This window comes from Trachemys scripta, chromosome 6, assembly GCF_013100865.1.
Source record: "Trachemys scripta elegans isolate TJP31775 chromosome 6, CAS_Tse_1.0, whole genome shotgun sequence".
NCBI lineage: Eukaryota > Metazoa > Chordata > Testudines > Emydidae > Trachemys > Trachemys scripta.
The window spans coordinates 35,685,147-35,708,422 of record NC_048303.1 but is presented as its reverse complement, the minus strand read 5'-3'; the positions used below and the strand labels follow the sequence as shown (position 1 = coordinate 35,708,422).

The window sequence follows — 23,276 nt, the reverse complement described above, 5'->3', positions numbered from 1 at the left end:
TTTGAGGCTATGTAGTCTGGCATCTGTCTGGTCCGAAAACAAGCCTGACCCCTCGAACGGAAGGTCTTGTAAGGTGTTTTGCACCTCTGGGGGAAGGCCGGAAGCCTGTAGCCATGCCGAGCGCCTCATCACTACTCCTGACGTGATTGTCCTGGCAGCTGCGTCCGCGGAGTCAAGGGAAGCCTGCAGAGAGGTTTTGGCTATTGCCTTCCCTTCGTCCACTATGGCCGCAAACTCAGGTTGTGAACCTTGGGGCAGGGAGTCCTTAAACTTGGAGACTGATGCCCAAGAATTGAAGTTGTGTCTGTTCAGAATCGCTTGTTGGTTAGCGATCCTCAACTGGAGGCCCCCGGACGAGTAGACTTTTCTCCCAAATAAGTCCAAGCGTTTTGCCTCCTTGGCCTTAGGGGCTGGGGCTTGCTGGCCATGTCGCTCTCGTTCGTTGACCGCAGAAACGACCAGCGAACAGGGTGTTGGGTGAGAGAAGAGGAAGTCGAACCCATTAGAGGGGGCGAAGTATTTCCTCTCCACGCCTTTCGCAGTTGGTGAACTGGAGGCCGGTGTTTGCCATACTGTTTTATAGTTGGACTGTACTGTTTTTATGAGCGGGAGCACGATCCTGGAGGGACCCTCGGGGCTTAGGATGTCAACAATGGGGTCCTCCTGCTCTACCGTCTCCTCCGCCTGCAACCCCAGATTGAGGGCTACTCGGCGGAGCAGTTCCTGGTGTGCCTGATGGTCAATCGGGGGAGGGCCGAACACTGTCGTGCCCTCCACGGCTTCATCTGGTGAGGAGGAAGAGGTTAGGGCCTTTTTGTGCGTCTTCCTCTTCCTGTAACTCCTCACCGACTAGGCGCTCCTCTGGAGTCTGCCCTATGATGTGGGTCTGAGATGGTGCCGAACTCCGTGCCGTGTCGGCTCTCATGCTCCGGTGGTCTGGAGACTGGCCTCCTTGCGAGAGGAGGGGTACCCCTGCGGAGAGCGGGACCGGTGTCCCAAGAGGCCAGATCTCGAGGTCCTGGATGGGGGGGCCTTGCTGGTGGTAGGCCCAAGGGGTCCAGAATGGCCATTGTCCTGGCTGGCCCCATTGTGGGTGCCAAGCAGCTTCGTGTTCCCTACTGGCCAATGCCCAGCGGGTATATCTGCTGGACTGGCCTGAGTCTGCCTCAAACCACGGACGGTGACCTGGAAGGCCACGGCGGTGCTGTGGGACGGTGCCGGTCCGGAGGCGGAGAGTAGTGCCTCCGTGACCGGGAGTAGCGTCTTGCCGACCTGGACCTGAATCGGTACCGGTGATTTCGGGACCGGGAACGACTGCAAGTGGTCGGTCTTGGGGATCGCACGATTGACACATCCCGGTGCCTACTCGAGTAGGGCTGCTGGGTCGGTGCCGGGCGCTTGTTGGGGCCCAACGGCTGTGCGGCTCTCTGCGCGGAGGGTAGCCGGGAGTCCACCGAGGCGGAGCTTGACCGGGACCGGCGCCGTGAACGGTGCCGAGATGGTGACCGTGATGGGCGCACCATTGCCAGCTTGCTTCTGGATGGCAGTCTCGGCGGATTGTCTTTAGCTTGGAGGGGGCCCTCAGCGGACAATTCGATGAGGTCCTTTGCTCCCTCAAACGTGTCCGGGGTGGAGGGCTGTTCCAAAAGCTCCTCCAGCCCTTCCTCCTCATTCGATGCGCCTATCCCGGGGCTTGACAGGCCTTTCGGCACTGGAGCCACTGGCACCAGGATCTGTGCTGGGGCCGCAACGCCCTTGGGCGCACTTGAGTTCTTCGCGGGCGCTACCCTCTGATGTGGGGAGCGTCCTTGGGTTGGCCCTTCGATTTTGCCGGCACCGACGGTGGTCCCGCTGTTTCGGTGCATAGGCTTAGGGTGCCGCGCCGGTGCAGGATCACGAACCGATGCCGGGGCACTCCGCACCGAGGTTGACAGTGCCGCCGAAGCGGAGGGCTGTAATGCAGCCTCCATGAGCAGCTGCTTAAGGCGAAAGTCTCTCTCTTTCTTAGTCCTGGGCTTGAAGGCCTTACAGATCTTGCAGCGCTCTTTTTGGTGAGCTTCCCCCAGACAACGGAGACACGAGTCATGGGGATCGCTTATTGGCATAGGCTTGCGGCACGTGGCACAAGCCTTGAAGCCTTGGGCATGCAGCATGCCCCGCTGCCCAGGGCCAGTGTCAGGATTGACCAAACACCTAAAACAAAGGAGCTTAACTACTACTAAAGAACTGATAAGGTTAACACTAACTACTAACGCTAAGGGACACTCAGCCGAGAGACAGAGTTGTTCCAACGCCGGCACGGACGGTAAGAAGGAACTGAGGGAGGGTCGGGCCCGCAGGGATATATATACACGCTAGAGCGGGGCGCCGCTCTGATGGGAAGGGGGACCCTGCCGGCCCGACGCGAGCCGCTGTGGGAAAAAGTTTCCGGCGTCCGTGCACACGACGCGCGCACACCTAATGTGTAATGGACGTGAACAATCACTCGAAGAAGAACTAGTGTCCCCCCCCACAACCCACGTGAGTTGCCTAGCCACTAAGCTATTCTGTGGCAGGGTCCTCTTGTTTTTCAGAAATAATTTCAAAAGATATCCATTTCATCCCCATGAAGAACAGGAAAATATCTGAAATCTCTAAAATTTTACTACAAAGGGAAAACAGGTTCCACCCAGCTCAACCTTGGACCTCAGAGTTCTAACTCTCGATGAATATGCTTGCAGTGATGTCACTGGGCAGAGGGTGCCTGGTTTGTATTGTGATGTACAAAGGGTTTTTTTGCCCACAAGTTAAGTTTGTGTGTTTTCCTGTCACTTAGCAGTGATTATTCTAGCTGATGAAAGCAATGCTGAGGCTCCAAAGTGTTCTATTTAGTCCTCTCTTAGTGAGCGGGCAAACATTTGCTATGAAGAGCTTTGGACAAGGTTCAAAGCAGACTAATACGTGAATTTGGCTATGAGTGCTTGACTGGAAGCTTCCTGATGGAGAAATCTGGTCAAAGACACAGAATTAATGGAATCAGCCTTGTAGGATTGTGATGAAGAAACAGATCCAACCCAGAATAAGTTTTCTCTTAAATGTCTTTGAGAACACAATCCAGGTGATCCCCAAAGGGTGAACACTCAAAGAGAAGGGCCATGAATTTCAGTGAGAAAAATTTCCTAAAGGTTTAAGCCAAAAGGCCCTCCTCACTAACATTGAAGTATCAACATTACTGGAGATTTGTAGGGAATCTTGTACAAAGTCCTTAACAGACATGACTGCTGAGACAGAATTGTTCAAAAGTGTTTCCCTGACTGAGTGTGGTAGGATTACACTACCTCAGGTTATATAAGAGAACCTTATATCACATTTATTCTCAATACAGGGGACATAAATTGTAACATCCAAGCCACATTCAAATAAAAATTCCTACTGAAAACTCACTACATCTTAGGCCTGGTCTACACTATGAGTTTAGGTCGAATTTAGCAGCGTTAAATCAAATTAACACTGCACCATTCCACACAACAAAGCCATTTACTTCGACATAAAGGGCTCTTAAAATCGATTTCTGTACTCCTCTCCGATGAGGAGAGTAGCGCTAAAATCCACATTGCTGGTTCGAATGGGGTTAGCATGGATGAAATTCGACAGTATTGGCCTCTGGGAGCTATCCCACAGTGCACCATTGTGACCTCTCTGGACAGCAATCTGAACTCGGATGCACTGGCCAGGTAGACAGGAAAAGCCCCACGAACTTTTGAATTTCATTTCCTGTTTGCCCAGCGTGGAGAGCACAGGTGCCACTCAGAGCTCATCAGCACAGGTAACCATGCAGTCCGAGAATCGAAAAAGAGCACCAGCATGGACTGTATGGGAGGTACTGGATCTGATCTGCTAACATGGAATCCTCTCCCCATATAGTGAACTACACTCCAAAAGACAAAATGCCAAAACATTTGGAAAAAACCTCCAATGGCATGATGGAGAGAGGCCACAATAGGGACTCATATCAGTGCCGCGTGAAAGTTAAGGAGTTCAGACAAGCCTACCAGAAAACCAAAGAAGCAAACGGAAGGTCTGGGGCAGAGCCGCAGACATGCTGCTTCTACACTGAGCTGCATGCAATTCTGGGGGGGCCACCACCACTACCCCACCCCTGACTGTGGATTCCGAGGAGGGGGTATTCTCAGCCATGCCTGAGGGTTCTACGGACGGGGAAGATGAGGATGAGGACGAGCTTGTGGAGAGCACCCAGCACTCCGTTCTCCCCAACAGCCAGGATCTTTTTCTCAGCCTGACTGAAGTACCCTCCCAACGCGGTATCCCAGACCATGAAGCCATGGAAGAACTCTATAAATATACAATATAAAACATGGTTTAAAAGCAAGCGTTTTTTAATGATTACTTTGCCTTGAGGACTTGGGATGCATTTGCGGCCAGTACAGCTACTGGAAAAGTCTGTTAACGTGTCTGGGGATGGAGCAGAACTCCTCTGGGGACATCTCCATGAAGCTCTCCTGGAGGTACTCCAAAAGCCTTGCCACAAGGTTTCTGGGCAGTGCAGCCTTATTCCATCCTCCATGGTAGGACACTTGACCACATCATGCTAGTAGCAAGTAATCTGGTATCATTGCATGGCAAAGCCTGGCAGCGTATGGTCCCGGTGTTTGCTGGCATTCAAGCAACATCCATTCTTTATCTCGCTGTGTTATCCTCAGGAGAGTGATATCGTTCATGGTAACCGGGTTGAAATATGGGAATTTAATTAAGGGGACAGAGGTGGCCGTTCCTACTGGGCTGTTTGCCTGTGGCTGAAAAGAAATCCTTCCCTGCAGTTAGCCAAGCGGTTGGGGGGGGGGGACAGCGGAGGGGGGGCCATTGGCACTGAGCTTTTCGCTTTTGTCTAGCAGGGATCTTCCCTGATGCCAGCCACGCGGTGGGGGGAGGGGTAAAGCGTTCATCCCACAGAATTGGATGGGGGGAGGGGGTGCCGCCGAAGCCCCCCGAAGACGCGGAGCGGAAGGACCCCCGCTGCCGAATGCTCTGAGGAGGAGCGCTGCTGCCCAAGGTGGCAAAAACCCTGGCGCCGCTCCTGCCTCCCCCCTCACCATGTTCCATAGCCTCCTCACCCAGACGCCCAAGAACGCTTGTTATTTTGAACTTTTGAAGTGGCCTTTTCCTTCCCTTCTATCCTCCTCCCAAACCCCACCCAGGCTACCTTGTCAGTTCTCTCCCTATGTTTATAATCAATTAATCAAGAATTGATGATTTTTAAACAATAGTGACTATTTCCTTTGAAAGCAAGCTGTGATCGAAGAGGGGAGGGTGGTTTGCTTACAGGGAATGAGTCTATCAAGGGGGCGGGTTTTCACCAAGGAGAAACAAACAGAACTTTCACGCCGTAGCCTGGCCAGTCATGAAACTGGTTTTCAAAGCTTCTCTGATGCACAGTGCTTCCTGGTGTGCTCTTCTAATTGCCCTGGTGTCTGGCTGCGTGTAATCAGCGGCCAGGCAATTTGCCTCAATCTCCCCCCTTACTCTCACAGAGATTGTGGAGCACACAGCAAGTAGCAATAACAATGGGGATATTGGTTTGGCGGAGGTCTGAGCGAGTCAGTAAAGTGCGCCAGCGACCCTTCAAATGTCCAAAGGCACATTCTACCACCACTCTGCACTTGCTCAGCCTGTAGTTGAACAGCTCCTGACTACTGTCCAGGCTGCCTGTGTATGGCTTCATGAGCCATCGCATTAAGGGGTAGGCTGGGTCTCCAATGCTAACTATAGGCATATATATTTTCTCCCTCTGATTCCTCCATAGTTAGAGTAAAGCAGGAGTCTTCCTCCTTTTCCACACAGGCTGCATTTTAAATCTGTGGGATTCTTAGTAACCATCCCTCAAACAAGGCAATTCCAGAAGATCTGGTATTGACTTGAACAATATGACCTCTCTTCCTCATCTGGGGGTAAGGAAGGGGAAAGTGGGAACAGGTAGAGGCAATAGCCTTGATCTTGCTGGTATCAACCAGCACACAAATTCCTCATGCCCAATTTTTTTCTGTACTCATCCTGTAGTGTTGCATCTTGTCCTGCAGGACTAGGCCCAGCTCCCTGCTCCACGTGCTACAACCTGACCCATGTGGATGCAAAGCTATTCAGGTTTGGCACATCCGCCCCTCTGTAAATGGACATAGGGGAATAGATGCACCAAAACTGAGTGGCTGTGTGGCCCCATGCACTAGACTACACCACCACTCAATTTGGACACATTTCATGGACTTAATTCAAATTTACAGCTTCCATGACCACCATGACATTCATGAAGTATGGTAGACCCTGACAGTACAGATACATATCCCTGTTTCAACCCCCCATTCCCCTCAAAAAAAAAAAAAAAATCATGCAGTCTAGTTTTAGACAAGATGCATCAAAGGAGGCAACAAAGCAACCGAGGGCATGGAAGAGAAGGAAAGAATAGTTGTACATCAGTAAGATTACAAACTTAGTCAGATATGTTCACAGCATGAGGGAACATTTCCTTTAGAAAAAAAAGTAAGTGAGCAAATATCACTTCTTGATGCCATGTGTTTAAAAGTGGGTCTTCAGGATGCATTTAAAAAGTTTTCCCAATAGTGTAGGTTGGCCCTTAGTTTTTGAACTCTTCACCAGGATGAGCACAGTATTTTAACCAACTATCAGTCTCTTTCATGATTATGTACACCAATATTAAGTTACCATGAAGTCTTCTTTCCTCATAACATAAGACAAAAATACTCTGTCACATGTTATGCTGCACCCTTCTGAAGGCAAAACAAGATTCCAATAACCCCGTAACCAAGACTATAGTATTCCAGACAGACCAGGTAACTCAAACATAGGATTCATCTTTCTGTATACTTCGATTCATTTGCATGCCACTGAAAGTCCTGGTGAGCATCTATGTAGGCTTACAGTAAAGAGTATTGAATCAACTCGAGTCCACTTTCATCAATAAGCCCAAGAAAGTGATTTCATAATACAAATAGATGGAGGCTATGTCTTCACCTCTGTCATTTAACTCTATCTCTAGGTGTCATACGTGAAAATGCATGGGGATTGCAATCAAGTCTTCAGTGATGTAAACAGATCTTCACAAGACTCCAAAACTCAGTTCAAAACTCTTGATTAGTATTCTAGTGAAAAAGGACCAGTGCATGAATAGCACTGAGTCAGAGTACATAATCCATTTGTTACATTTTCAAATTAACACCTTTGTGCTTTCTCCCCTGCTGCCCCTCATGCTTGAGAGGAGCATCCCATAAACATGCATAATGCTACCTCATCCTTATTATCCTCCTTCAAATTCCTCCTCAAAACTCTCCTTTGCCATGATGCCTATAATAAATTTGACAATGGTTAGGCTGCTGCTGTGCAGAGACCACTCCTTATCATACTGACCAAATACTGTGTCATAGACTGAGTACAAGGGACCAATCTGTAGCCACCTGTTATTTCTTATCTTATACTTTGACTAAGTTCTTTATGGTAGGGACCATCTTTTTACTCTGTTTGTACAGTGCCTAGCACAACAGGGCCTGGTCCATCACTAGGGCTTCTAGGAACTATGGTAATACAAACAAACAATACTCACAGCCTTATAATGAAACTTGCATCATTTGCCATCCCCAATATATCTTAGTATTCCCAATGCAGTCAGCACTTTCAGGAGCTGCCTTTCAGGAGCTGTTTAAAAACAGAAGTTGTGCTGTGACATTAGCCATTTAATTCATAGTAGTTGCAAATGCTTGCTTTGTTACTTCAGTTATATACAATGTAAACTGGCTTCTAGTCCTGCACAGATTACTGCAATTCAGTTGACATTTCTAACAAGAATGCATCTAAACACTTATTTTGAAAATGAATCAATCTCAGATTATAGGAATTAAAAAACCTATATAATCAAATCTGATCTATAGATTAAATTACAGTATACAGGCAGAATGCTTGAAAAGGCTAGACCTAAATACCTACATCAACTACGACATGAAAAAAAAAAAAAGTGTATTCTGGGAAGTTATTAATCAAAGCTTCACAGATATAACAAGATAGCCCCTAGTTACCACAAAGGTAGTTCAAGCTCAAACCTTTTACAACTGGCCATATACACACCCCGCTCCCTAATCTATCTAGATTACAGTACTCCACTCACAAAACCAACCATTCCTTTGCCCTAAACTAAGAGTATTTTAAAACCCACATGCTTCTAAACTGTTACTCCAAAATAAACAACAACACAAACTAATTAAAGTTGCTGGCCATCTAACGAAGTAAGACAAGAATAATGGATCCTGCACTTATGCTTTAGAAGATGAATATCCGTTTTAAAATGAGGCAATATCTTCATATACAATTGCTGTTTGAGGTGAAACAAGATTTCTATTTAAATAATTAACGCAAAAACCTCAAAACCACGTTCTCTGCAGATACTACAGTACCAAACAATTCAGTCTATAATGTCGTTTTAAAAAAAGTAGTGTACAACACAGCAGTCCCCAATTCCATTTTAAAACAGGCTCATGTACTATACCAAATCCTTGCAGTTCCATTGAAGTCAATGTGACTATTCCTGTGAACAAGTTATGTAGCTGCTGAAGCAGCAACTAAATTCTCTTCTTTGTCGAGAAGCCACATCTATAAAGATATTTAGGCACCTAAAGTTACAAATAGACTCTTAGTGGTATTAACAAAAGCGTCTAAGCAAGTTAGGTGCCTAACTTGCATAAGAGCTTTTGTAAATCCCATTCCATGTCTGTCTATAACTTTAGGTGCTTTAATACCTTAGTAAAATCTGACCCTATAACACTAGTGTAAAATTCAACTGTAATACCCTACCAGTAGTTTTTTTTTTTTAAGTGTATAAATTTAGAATTAATTTTAATCTAAAATTGCAGTAGCACACATTTTCAAATTAGTTTCATAAAGCCTCAATCTGATTTAAATAAAAAAAAAACATTATGGTCACCTATTCACTAAGATCAATTATTTTAATCATCCTGATTTACACGCTCCATTGATAGAGTGATTTCTAAAAATGTTCTTTACTGTAGTCTCCATATCAAGAGAACCAACTGCCCTCTTTGGGGTCATATGAAATGTTATAACATCAAAATATGGGGAGACGCACCTCCACCCCCTCATTTTTTAAAAGAGTGAGTAATGTATGAAGACATCGCCAGACCCTCTGTTGACAAATAGAAGAGTTAATTCAGCCATCTATTTTACAATGCACTGCTATGCCATATGTACTGTGTCAACTGGATATAACACTATCAAAACTAGTAACACTTGGAATTCCTTGCCACTTATGCCTCAGTTCTATTTTAGTTTTTAGATTGCAGTCATTACCATGGTATCTTAGTGCCTTCCAGAGATGCATTAAGAGACATCACTAGCATTGTGTGTGTGATTCTTCCCCCCCACCTCGTTTCCCTTTCTCCCTAGGGAAAGGGGAAGTTGCATCTGTAGGTTTTTGTTTTGTTTTGTTAAAACATTTGTTTATTACAAGTCTGCTGTGCGAGACAAAGAAAGTAATGCACCTTGTATTTGAAATTGAAGCTGGTGAGGTTCTTAGAATCTTGTTGGGAGGAGTGTCCCTTGCAGATGACTGCTCTATTTTGCCCAAGGAGCAGAGATCTCAACCACAGTACTCTGCCCAGATGTTTAGGTGATCTTTTAGGAACTCTGGGATTATACTACTAAGCACCTTGAGGAAAAAGATGAAGACCTTGAATTTGACTCTGCATTCTATGGGAAGCCGCTGTAGCAAGTGGAGGACAGGTTGGATGTGTGTATGGTGGCCATCTGAGGAGATGTACTGCTGCTTCCTATACTGACGGAATGTGCTAAGGGGTTGACTGCTTCATGCCCAGGTATAAATCAATTCAAGGTCTGATGTAGTACCTACTACCTATGCTTCTGTTTACTTAAGCTTTTCAGTGCTGATAGCCAAATGTCACCCGAGGAAATATACACAGGAACCTCATTTCAACTAGTAGCACATACTATTTTGGTAGCTGCCCATAAAACATTGTCGTATTAACTATTGTGATGCACTAACCCTTTTCACCTTCTAGTACTCTGCAATTTTTTTCAATGATCCCAGCTCCCAACCAAAAAGTTAAGGTGTCAAGAGCTTTGTCTCATGCCTCCATTATTTATAGCTACCTCCTTTCAGCAGTAGGATTCTACAACCCTACATACAGCTGACTTGTCTTACCATATGTGGCATAAACCTCCCACAGACATGAGTGCTTACAGATAATGACCTGCCTAATCTCCATTAAGACTTGGGTCTTCCTTTGCACTGGGGAACTGGAGAAAGGAAGAATGTTTAATGACCAAACCCATGCTTTTATGAAGGCCTTACTCTCCTTCCCTCATGCAAACATGCACCTTTGTTACCATCATTTTCCAACTCATAGGTTTTAACTGACAGAAATTTCAGGAAGAAAGGGTTAGCTCCTAAGACTTTTACAAGTATTGGCATCTCAGTTTGACAAATATTGGCAGGGAAACCTATCAACTTGACTGATGGCTAAGAATCCTAAAAACAGAATTACTGGGAAATAGTTGAAACTCACAAGGCTGGCAATCACCTACTCACTTATTAAAGGGGAGACAATAGGCCTGAACTGTAATGGTGGAAAAAACCCTAAAACTTAATTAAGATGCCAGCAAGGACTGAGTATCAAGGTGGAAGTGCCTGGCCAAATATAGGTAGAGGCTCAAGAGGAAGGGGGCAAGAAGGGTTTTTTTCTGCTTTCTCCCCTGCCCCCCTGCAATTTCTATCACTGTTGCTCACTACTCAAGAAGCAGCTACCTCTCTAGAAAAACAGCCACTTCAGGCCAGATTTTTAGAAGTATTTAAGCACTCAAAGATGCAGAGAAGTGCCTAGTGGGATTCTTCCACTGATTTCAATGGGAGTTAGGCACTCTTGAAAATCCCACTAGCGGCCAAGCTGCATCTGGCACTAAATGCCTAAGTCACTTCTGAAAATGAGTTAAGCTCATTAGGATAAAAACCCACCTAAGGGCCTGATTCTCACTTACATTAGGACTGCTTTACACCACTCTGACAATGCAAAGGGGCCTCCAAGCAGACTTTAAAGCTCCTTTACATTGCCAAATGGTGTAAAGCAGCCTTAATATAACTCAGAATCAGGCCCCAAATCTGCAGAGATAAAGAAGCCTCTCAGCTCTATACTTTGTCCTACTATATGCTACTCTCTGTTTGGCACTGACTATTCAAGGACTGAATATGCTGCTTTTGGAGGGCCCTCAGATGTGTAGAGCTTTCATTTCACGTTTCAAGACTCAGTCCACCCCAGAGCAGTTCCTGTTCTCGTTTCAAAAATGATGCAGTCTCGGTTTTTAATTCAGCTAGCAATGTTGGAGAACAATCGTGATATTTCTCCCACTCTTTCTGTCCAGCATGGTGTGCAAGGCTTTATGTGCACATCACGCAGGAAGATCCTATAACCGGGAATGCAGTGTAGACAGTGAACTTGTTTCCTTATTCTTTTGTGCTGGTGCAGAATCTGGGACAGTCAGGGTACAGCAGGCTCTCAGCATGGTCAGTAGGCAACCTAGAAAGCTCATCTGGGCCCAGTGAGCCCTTTCCAAACAACTGCACTTCCTGATTGGTCAGGGGACCCAGCCTCTACTACTTGAGCATAGTAGCAGCACAGTGGCTGCTCAATATGTACTATGCCTGCAGCTGTGCTAACCCTGCTCTCACTGCCACTTCCTGCTCCAGTCCTCACTCCAAGCCCCTGCTCCAGTCCTCACTCCAAGCCCCTGCTCCAGGCAGTACCTGCCCTGTTCTGTTTTTTGACACCTGGCTACCATGCCGGCTTACGCTTTGATTTCTGACTGTAGTTCTGACCTTTGGCTTGGCCCCTTGACCCTGACTCCTGCTTCACCCTTGGATAGGTGTCTGATCCCTGGATCTTCACTTGCCATTACCTGAACTGCCATCCCAACCACCGAGCAAGGTCCTGCTCTGCCCTGTAGGTAAGCTGCCTATGCCCCAGCAGCTTATAGAGACAGAGCAAAAACTTGAAGGAGTCTGAAGACCAGAGTTGAGAGGACATGTTTGTATGAAAAGAGTATCTGCCTAGATTGGTAGCAGATGGAATCCCAGAACTCTTTTCTGAGCTCAGGTAATACTGCTCTGGATCACTTAAATGCCAAGAGGCTCACTTATCCGTAATGTACAGGAAGTGTTTGCTCTGCAGCATGCAAAGCTCTCCTCGGATTGAAGAAAAACAAACAAACAAGTTTCATATTCTTGTCTCTCTAGGTTAGAGTCAGCTCAACTTTGTCCTCCTGTGTAAAACAGCATTTTGAATTTTCTAGTTATCTTTATTGCAAAGGTTGAATGCTGAGCATACTGTGTTTTGAGAAGCTTATGTACATGAGCCAGTGACCTATTAAGTCAACAGCTTTGCAAGCATGCACTATGCCCTTTAAGAAAAGGATCCTAAAACATGACAATTTCTTGCAGTTTATGGATGGCATAGCTGAATAATCGCGAAGTAGAATAAATTTAAAAGCAATGTAGATAGCTTAGAAAAAATAGCTGTAACCAATTTTAGTTTGCTTTCTATTGTTCAGTGAACACATTAAATCTTATCCTCTGAAAAAGCATTTCTGAGGGCTAAAGACTGCTGCAACTAAGCTTAGTGCCTATTTCATGCAACACACTGATGTAGCACTGCATTATTTTGGGAGATTTTCCACAGCTGTTCAGGACTGAACCAAATACAAAACATTTAAAAATACTTCAGCATAATACATTCTAGTAAGATTTCTTTGGGTATGTTAATTGATTTAGAACATGATATTTCTATATGTTGTAGCATTTAATAGCAAGTTCAGAAATATTAAATTAACCACTGAAGTCTTATTTGGTCTGAAATCAAACTAGTCAGCCAATTAAATAGCCCTTTCCTATAAATCTTCCAGGTATTCAATGGTACATGTTAAAAGGACACTGTCTAGATTAAGTCCGTTAGACAGGTAACTTCTAGTATACAACTATTGTATATTACCAAAAAAACAAAAAAAACAAAAAAAAAAAAACACACCCTTAAAGTCTAGTTGCTCACCTTTTACTATGATGGTTATAATGAAAGAAAGAAATGCTTTGTCAGCCAAAATAAAGTTACTCACTTTGGGCAAGTGAACAAGTAGAGTTTTTAAATGGTGCCTTGCACTATTTGTGCAAAGTTCACTTTCTACAAATCTTTTAGATAGGACAGTGAAATAATACTGCTTACTGGTTCTCATGTAATAGCATAATGCTGTTGTATTAGGGTTTCCTACACTTCAGAGAACTGCTACTAAGTTCCCTTGCCCTGGTAAGCGTTCTTCCCCCTCCAAACGGAAATTTTTTTCCCCTAAAGTTAAATGATCAAATGAAAACATTAAGTTCTGTAATTTTGAGCAAAACATACATTTCTCCTTAGAGTTTTGCTGTTTTTGAGTACTATGGTTATCTCTCAAGATGTGGGTCGGGAAAAAAACAAACAAAAAAAAAAGAGTGCCATACCTTTTAAAGCTGTCAAGATGAAAACGATTCAGATACACAGAGCAACCACTCATTTAAGCAAAGAAAAAAAATATGGTCCTAGAAAATGGAGACGGTATCTTTTTCAGGTTGTCTAAGCAGAAGAAAAGTGCTAGTAAAGCTGTGTAAAGTATTATGTACCATGGCTGTGAAGAGAAAAAGAAGGGGTATTAAAAAGAAGCAAGCAAATAAAAATATGGGCTCACAAGCATGAGGCATTGATTATCCTGAAAGCTTGTTTCCAAAGGAAAGCTTGTTTCCAAAACAAAGTGCATATTTTGAGGGAAATGTGACAGGCACTATATAGTGATGGTTGGAACATCCTTCTTTAATCCAGTTTAAAACAAAAAACAAAACTAAAAAGGTGGCAGCATCACTGACTTTGAACTGAGAGTTCTAGGTGCATTATGGAGTTCTGAAACACTAAAACCCCATCATAGCCATGTTATTTTTAAAGAGGGAAAAATAATTCCCTGCACTTAAAAGCCAAAACATACTTTGGAAACTGACGTTTCCTGATATATTTCTGATTTGCAACACTCATGCTGCCAGCTGCCTTGACATTTGTGTGCCTTTAAAAAAAACATGCAGCAGTTTTTCTGCACCAAAGGCCTTTGTTCCACCCAAAGACCAGCTCACCTTACCTCTGAAAGCCTCATGAACTTTTGTCAGCTGTTCCTATGGTAAACAGCTGAGATGTATGGAAAATTCATTACTGCTGCCTGAAAATTAGAGCAGGCAGCATGTTCTTGCATTTATTGTGAAAGATTTCTCCAAAACACAATTTAAAAGGTTTTCATCTTCCACACCTATACATGGACTCAGTTTGAAGGCTCTCAAACAGGCATGATAGTCAAACTAATTAACCCTTTGGTGCCAAAAAACAGGATCCCTGCTGATAAGTGCTAATGTGAAATGCAAGAATATTGGCAGGGAGAGCACTGAAGGACTCATTGGCACATAGGGGTTAATGAAGGTCGTCTTAGCAGTCTTGTTCCCACTCTGAGTCCCAGCCTACTTAGCGTTTTACACAAATCTACAGCACTGAGTAGATGTGCACCAATTTTGAATGATTAAGCAGAAAATAAGGGGCTTTTATAACTTTAAACGTATTAGGAGTATGGTCAAGGAATGTAATGTGTTAGGAATGCAATGTTTTGAGTGGAATGGTTAAATGTCAAGTCAGAATAAGCAGATTCCTTTTAATCGTTTGCATGTTCCTCAATCTTTAAGACAGTCTGTCAATTTAGGTACAATTCTAAATTTATGAGATTTTTAGTTCGTTAAAATTCAACATCACGCTGCTTGCAGTTCAGTCAAAGTTGCCTATGGGTAAGACTATCACATTTTTGTGTTTTTTGCAGTTCGTTCAGTTTTTCTAGTTGTTTACAAAGAAATTATACTCATCATAACATCAAGATTTAGGTTTGTCACTAATTATTTCTGCTAGCACTGCGTACATCTTCAAAATCCCACTGGTAATTCAATGAAGCCTGTTGTGTGGGCAATTACTCAATGTAATTTTGGGAAATGGGGGGGAAAGGTACTTCCTAACATCTTGTAAATAATTCCTGCTAAGCTGTCAGGAATGCTTTTCAAACCTTTAGTTTGAAGGATTTAATACACATTTGTGATTTGGTTATCTTTAGTGCAGATGGTGTATTCCTTTCTGCTTTCAAGAGGCAACACTTTCAAATTCAACAAGATATTTCACGCCCTCTTCCAAGTCTGGTCCTCTGGCTTTCCCTAGTATACTTTCAGTTACCTTTTCATGATTAAGCAGGTCTTTTCCTCTTATTGTTACTGCATGGAAAGAAAATAGAAGGCGGCTGACTGGGTGCAATTAATACTTTCTTTCATAGGCCCTTTTTGCTCAGAAAAAGGGACCTCACTCCCAAATGATGGCTCAGAAACATTCTTTGAAGCAGAGGCTGATTCTGGTGATGTAGCATAAGTCACCCAAATAAGAGACACACCATTGCACCATTACGTGTGTGGTGCAATCTGGCACTAAGTAAGCTTGGTTGGGTTGCTCACACTTGCTGGAGCCCTCCCTGAGCTCCCCATAAAGCAGGGGTCAGCAACCTTTCAGAAGTGGGGTGCCGAGTCTTCATTTATTTACTGTAATTTAAGGTTTTGCATGCCAGTAATAGATTTTAATGTTTTTAGGAGGTCTCTTTCTATAAGTCTGTAATATATAACTAAACTATTGTTGTATGTAAAAGTAAATAAGGTTTTTAAAATGTTTAAGAAGCTTCATTTAAAATTAAATTAAAATGCAGAGCCCCCCACATCACCACCACATATTTAGAACAGTGTTTTTTAACCACTTCTGTTAGGTGGAAGGGACTGACCACCTGCCTGCATCAGCCTTTTGTCTTCTGTCATCCTCGTGACCAAGTCCAAATGTATTATTTGGTTATCTAATGCCAGGTGGCGTCCAAATTACACAAAAGCAAGTTTTTCTAAGTTGCTGAATTTGTGACTGTTATACCGGTACAGACAATGCTCAGAAGTTATCTTCCCAGGGACACCCCAAAGAGGTTGCTGAGCTCTAGCAAGGATGGTGGAGCAGACTAACCTTAAGTCTCTTGGAAGTTCTTAGCTAAGCATCTGCTGTAAAGACTTAATTCAGAAGGCATGAAAAATCCTATATGACTGGTGTCACCTAGTAGAGAATTTACCACAGTTCTCTGCTCTAATCTCAAAATAAGTTTGCACAATTTTTTTAAAGTGCTTATATAAAAATAAAAGAGCAAGAGAACGAGCACTGGATGAACCAGATCTGCTATCCCAACAATATGGCATCTGAAAGGAACTCTGAGCCCAGAAGTCAACCAGCGTCACAGGGGTTAATGCTAATAGGATAATATCAGTAATTTGTTAAACTGTCAGATGCCAGAAACTAAACAAATGGTAAATAGTCATTTAATAGTTACATGAGGCAAAAAAATCTGTCTGCTCAATTTATCAGTCCTTGTGGGTTACTTGATCTGGGAGCTTTTCACCCTTCCTGTCACAGGACTGGGATAACTAAGTCTGAAGCTTGATTGAGGAACAGCGATACTGTCAACTTTAAAAAAGCCTATTTGAAGTTGTTTTTACCTGTTCTTGCAAACAACCAAGATTACTGAAGTCATGTATCACGGTACTTTGCATATAGTTAATTTTATTGTTCTCCCCTGTACAGTGAGACAGTTTCCCCTGAATATTTGTCTTCAACATAGCAAAGAAGAAGGAAAAAATAAGATGTGATTGTGAAACTTCACAAACTGGCAGGAGAACCAGAGGGCAGATGATGTATCTGAAGCTACTTTTATTGTCTTTAAATAGAAGATTTCAAGTTGGTGTTCCTTTAAACAGCCAGCCTTAAATAAGTCCTAGTAGGTGCCATACACATATTTGATAATGTCAAACAGATGTAATAATCCTAAAATATGTTTTTACAGGAAGAGCCAGATAACTTCGTAGACCAGCCAGCCAACTCTGTGCAGTGAGTGATGAAGCAAGATAGATAATGGGCTAAAGAGCTTTACTCTCACCAAAACAAGAAACACTTGGTATAGAAACCAAGAACACAGTAGCATATACAGCTACACCCTTCACAGAAAAAGAAACTAAACCATTCCATTGGGGCTGATGATGATTCAAGCTCCCCAGAAGCAGAAGATGGAAAGAAAAAGATACACTGGCAAACTCCAACCACAGTTGTGTGTTAGGGGATAGATCTGTAAGTTTCTCACACAGGCCTGTGAAGGAGTTGATGCAGAGTGACAATACTTTATGGCAGGGATAGGCAACCTATGGCACGTGTGCCAAAGGCTGCACGTGAGCTGATTTTCAGTGGCACTCACACTGCCCGGGTCCTGACCACCCGCCGGGGGGCTCTGCATTTTAATTTAATTTTAAATGAAGCTTCTTAAACATTTTAAAAACCTTATTTACTTTACATACAACAATAGTTTAGTTATATATTACAGACTTATAGAAAGAGACCTTCTAAAAATGTTAAAATGTATTACTGGCATGCAAAACCTTAAATTACAGTAAATAAATGAAGACTCGGCACACCACTTATGAAAGGTTGCTGACCCCTGCTGTATGGGGAGCTAAGGGAGGGTTCCAGCAAGTGTGAGCAACCCAACCAAGCTTACTTAGTGCCAGATTGCACCACACACATATGGTAAGGGAGCCAGTCAGGAGCTCTAACCTCCCACATTACAAGTGCCCGGGTGCACAATGCTAGTGCAATGCCACGCAGGCTAGTGCAATGCCACAGCTATGCCTCCTCCACACCCCTCCCTTGGTGCATCACAGAGCAGATGCTGTGCTCCTCATGGGCAAAAACTTCAACTGTGACAGGGTCTTGCACAAGATGGAAGTGGGAAGTCAGGCTCCTAATGCACTCCACCCCCACCCAGCCTTCAGTAAAGCTTGGTTCTGTATTGCTTGCATTTATCTGAATTGGATCACACCCCTTTTTACGTTCTAATATTTTACATGTATCTGCTTTATTCTATTCTTCTTTCTACCAAGCATGTATTACAGAAACACGTCATAGCATGCAATGCCCAATATACAACATTTTGTTCAAGCACTGTTCTATTTTGAAAAATAGCTATAAAAGTAGAGCCCCAAAATGCCATTTTTAGAGTCTCAACGAAGTTCACATCAAGTGCTCAGTTTAGAAAAATCTTATTGCTTTGTAATTACCAACTTTTCAAACTCAGCCTGAGATCTACAAGTCATGCTGAGTTGTTTCCTTCCCACGTATTACTTGTAGTAATAGAGATCCTGAAAGCCAAGTAATGCCTCTGTTAGACCTGTGTAACCCTACTGCATTCAGTGAGATTGCAGAGGAACAACTGATCACAACTTAATGAACAGTTCTGTTGATGCACAAGGATGAAGAGAATCCAGCTAACTCTGAACTATGTCCTGCAGGGTTAACAGGAAAAACAAAGTTGTGAACATTTATTTTATTAAGGAGATGTGAACGAATATATACATGGAACAAATCTGAGTAAGTGACGCCCATTTTTATCTGGTCATATTTCAAAGCAAAAGTGGACTCTAAGGAAGAAAATTAGGGGGAAAAAATCTTCTACTTGGTGTGGGTATGCTTAAGTTTCAGTAATATCCTATAGGAAGAGACCATATTTGTACTTACAAGTATAAAAAGAATCTTACACGTTGGGACGAGAGATTATTCCATTCTAGATTTGTCTTATATCAATTATCCACATGCTCAGTGTAAAACAGCTACATATTCTCCCTCTATTTGCTGTACTTATAAGTACCTAGATATCCAAAACATGGGCTTCCACTTAGCCATTTCATTTTTTTTAAATTTTGTTATTCAAGTAATCTTCGGTACATTTTTCCCTTGACCATTGCAAGTTCTGTAGAGTAAGAAAATGCATCTGTGCATGGAATGCAACACTAGTGTTTTTCACCCATTCTATTGTATGGTAATAGATCTCATGATCTGGATTTAAATTTAGTTAACAATGCCATATTCCAAACGGAGGGAGGAACAATTCCCAAAAGTAAAAAAGGGAAGCTTGCCACTAGCCAGAAGAGGAGAGGCTTTCTGCAAAGATTTCAGTTGAAAAGTTTCTGTGGAGGGAAGGCAAGCATTGAGGAATCATTAGAACAGTCTGAAAACAACGTATTGTGTTCTCCCTTCCACCACCAGAAATGGGAAATGTTTGGAAATTAAACAAGGCAAATAATTGGTATTTGTGTTTTCAGACTAAACAAAAGCTTATAGCTTTTGAAGAAACCCAGGAGACTCCAGGTGAAAACACATGGTATACTGAAGAAATGAGTGCGTCCCATACAACACCACCCAACTCAAATGCCAGTCCTTCTGCAGTGGTTGATATAGTCTGACTCCCCAGTTTCTTCCCCAGAACTATCCAGGTAATTTGAAAGAACAAGGAGAACCATTTCTATAGGTTCATGTGAGAAGTTCACATGAGCCGGAAGGGAATATGCTCGCCCGCCCCACATGCCCCCGCCCCCACACAATTCAAATGTTACAAAAAATTACTACCTACAAGTAGAGTAAACCACAGGTAGTGAGCATGCTGGTGGCACAAAGCCTCCAGTGCTTGGCATTAAGAGTGTGATTAATAACTAGACTTACTGGTTATTTGCTTTGAGGCAAAGCAGCATACTAGGCACATGCTATGATGTCAAAGAATTATACATACCCCTTCCCTGCTCCTATAATATTTAATTCCCTTATGACCCATGCACTAGACAGAGGACTTCTATGAGCTGGCTTATTCTTAAAATATTTACCAGTATAAATACCAGTTATGTGATTTTTGCAGATGTAGTTGTACAGGTAAAAGCCTTGGTTTAGAGGTAGTTATGGATCTAGATCAGCTATTCCTGTTTGCTGATACTATGTGGAGATAAACACTTTCCTTGCTCATGCTATGTCTACTCCAAAAGGAAGGCATCTTAAGGGGAAGGGAGGAGGGAGAACTAGTCAGCCAGCTTTTGTTCCAAGTCACCATTATCATCATCCACAAGGACATTGACTACACTGGCTGCTTCCTGAAAAGACTACATATTGAGATGACCCAGAGTCTTATCCCTGAAGGCTACTGCTAGCATGGCCATAGTAATTGTGAGAGTTCAAGGGCAATGCAAGTGTTAGAGATCTCTACCAGAAGTTGCAATTGTCAGTTGTGAATCTAAGGCATTTCTGATGAGCAGAGGAACTTGATGTGCATTGGTGTGTCTGAGATTTGTAAAGCAGACCGTGTCCACTAAACACAGGAACTCCAACTTTTGATACTCCACAAATTGATTAATTCACTCCAGTTTCAAAATGGGCAATAGTGTATTTTATCTTTTGGGGACTTAAAAGAAAGCTGAATGGCCTTGAGGAACTGGGAAGTGGCATGATTATCTGTAATAGAGAGCACACACTCTGAGGACAGAGAGGTGGCAGAGGACACTAGGAAGTCCTAAGAATTTTGGGCTTGGCTCTCCATTCCATCCAAGCTCTGCTCAGGGAGCAAAAGAGGGAGGGCCCACAGGGAGCCTGCTATGGCTTCTCTATTCAGAGCCAGCTGGCCCCACCCAGGGCTGCCGAGAGCGGGTTCGGGCCCCGGTGAAAAAAAATTTTCGGGCCCCCCAGCAAGGGCAGACCAGCTAAACAGGGCCGCTGAGAGCAGGGGGAAAGCTGGGCCCTGGGCCCCTTCCAGACCACTGGGCCCCGGTAAGGCAACGAGAGGAGGGCGGGGAGGGAGGGAGGCCAGGGAAGCCAGGCCCCGATAATTTGTACCAGCTTCCCCCCGTCAGCCCTGGCCCCACCACAAAAGCTAGGGCTCATATGCGCACTGCTAAGTTACATCAGTGGAGGATCAGGAGTAGCAGACATCCACTGCCATGGTCTCCACCCTAACTATCCCATCCCTGGCCCATCCACAGAAGGCAGATAAAGCCATTCCTTACCCTGACACCAGGGATGGGGAGGTGGTCAATGCAGGAAGCAACAGAGCTGCCTCTGCCACCAAATTCCTAAGCACAAAGGGACTTCTCCATTGGCCTTCTCAAGGCACTTTAAGTCAGTCACTCTAAGGCTATGTCTACAGTACCGAGGTAAGTCGACCTATGCTATGCAACTTCAGCTACATGAATAACGTAGCTCGAGTCAACGTACCTTAGGTCAAGTTACCGCATGGTCTACATCATGGGGGGGGGGGGGGGGGAAGGGGAAGATCGATGGGAAAAACTCTCCTGTCGACTTACCTTACTCTTTTCGTCGGGGGTAGAGTACAGGGATCGACTGGAGAGCGATCTGTCGTCTATTTGGCAGGTCTTCACTAGAACCACTAAAAATCGACTGCTGGTGGATCTATCTCAGCGTTGATCCTGGCTGTAGTGTAGGCATAGCCTCAGAATCTGATCCTTTGGGTCTACATCACCTTTTCACCCTCTTCTAAAGTACTCTAGTTCTGAAGAGGGAACTGCAGAGAATAACCTGTTCTATCTGGCCCAGGAGCTGTGAACAGACTTCTGGAAAGGACAAAGGAAGAACCCTGGAGTGATTAGTGCCTCATTTTGGACCCCCTAAATCCGTATTTAGGGACCCAAGTTTGAAAAGGAGGGTCAAAAAAGAAATTCTTGAAAATACAGGTTTAATAACACAGCAATATCTTCTCTGTCAAAAGTTACAGTCAGGCACAACACAGTTCATAGATGGAATCAGTTATTAATTTAAACATATTCATGGCTAAAATATTTCTAAGTGGAATAAATTTATTTTGAGATGCCTGTTTCACTGTCATTATGGTGAAAAGTTCACTTAATGATAGATAGCAGGGAGCAAGTTTGCTAGAATGGACTGCTGAGGCCTAACAGATCTGAGTTCAAAAGAGAGTGTTCTGACCATGTTTTGTTGCCATATCAGCATATTTCTTTAAACTACTGAGCTTGTTCTCTGAAGAATGTGCCCCCTCCCCAGAAAAAGGGGGAAGCGGAGAGAAACTAGAGGTCATATGAATAATTGGAACAGTTTCAACTTCTCTCAAAGCAAAGACTTATAGCACACTGAGGCTGCCTAATAGTTTATAACCTAACATTATAAGTCTCAACAGGAAAAAGTATCAGGCTGATATTTTAAACTTATGATATATTTATAGGCTACAAAGACCTTACGTATTAGTCCCATTCCTTGATCAATACACCACCTTCGTGCCACTACAACAGGCTCAGAACTGCTGACATGTATAGCTGGAGCTAATGGAAGCCCACAACCATATTCATGAGAGCACCAGCTATCAGTACATGGGACTCAAGCGAGTCAACAACCTTGAGCATTAGTATCACAATTATCAAGAGCACATAATAGAGCTCTAAAACTGCCTCTCTGCTGTCCTGTATTAGGTCTACTGGAAGTGCAAACTGTCCAACAGCTTGCATGGTGCTATCTGCTCATGGAAGAAGGAAAACCCTTGACCAAACCAGTTCTGTGCATAAGAACTGTCTGTCTGTTATAACAGCTCTAACAACACAAGCATTGGCAAAGTGGGACGGGGGAAGGGACATGAACCCAAAGCCACCTCTCAATGCATGTATGAGAAACAAAACAATAAGCAGCTCAAATTGACTCTAGGCATAGGGGGAGAGGTGGACACCCTGAAATTGGCTCCACATGAGACAGTAAGGTAGGGTTACCATATTTAAAAAAATAGAAAAAAAGAGGACACTCCATGGGGTCCTGGCCCCACCCCTTTCGCACCCCCCCGGCCCCGCCCCAACTCCGCCCCTTCCCCAAAGTCCCCACCCTAACTCCCCCTCCCAGCCACGCAAAAAGGGCTGCCCCAGCGCTACCGGCTTCACGGTTTGCCGGGCAGTCCCTAGACCCTGCGCCCTTGGCCGGTGCTTCCCCAGCGTAGCTGGAGCCCAGGAGGGGAAGTGCCCAGCCGGGGGTGCAGGGTCTGGAGGCTGCCTGACAAACCATGAAGCCGGTAGCACTCGGGCTTCGGGCAGCCCCCATGCCTCCGGACCCTGCGCCCCCGGCCGGGCACTTCCCCTCCCGGGCTCCGGCTGCTGTGCTCCTCCCCTGACTCTTCAGCTCTGTTTAAGAGCCGAGCTGCCTGAGTGCTCCGGCTTCGGGCAGCCCCCTTGCCTCCAGACCCCAGCCGCTGGAGCAGAGCGGCTG

General features: G+C 44.2%; 1 protein-coding gene across 2 annotated transcripts in view; it reads right to left on the bottom strand.

The window, feature by feature from the left end:
* Window positions 1–23,276, bottom strand: part of ZSWIM6 (zinc finger SWIM-type containing 6) — a 167,701-nt gene that overhangs the window by 125,241 nt on the left and 19,184 nt on the right. Inside the window, exon 1 of one of the 2 annotated variants that reach the window (XM_034773052.1) lies at window positions 7,610–7,702. The exons of the other annotated variant lie outside the window; for it this stretch is intronic. The gene's annotated coding sequence lies outside the window, so the exon portion shown is untranslated. Of the gene's footprint in view, window positions 1–7,609; window positions 7,703–23,276 lie in introns of those variants that run through there. 2 annotated transcript variants of the gene reach the window in all.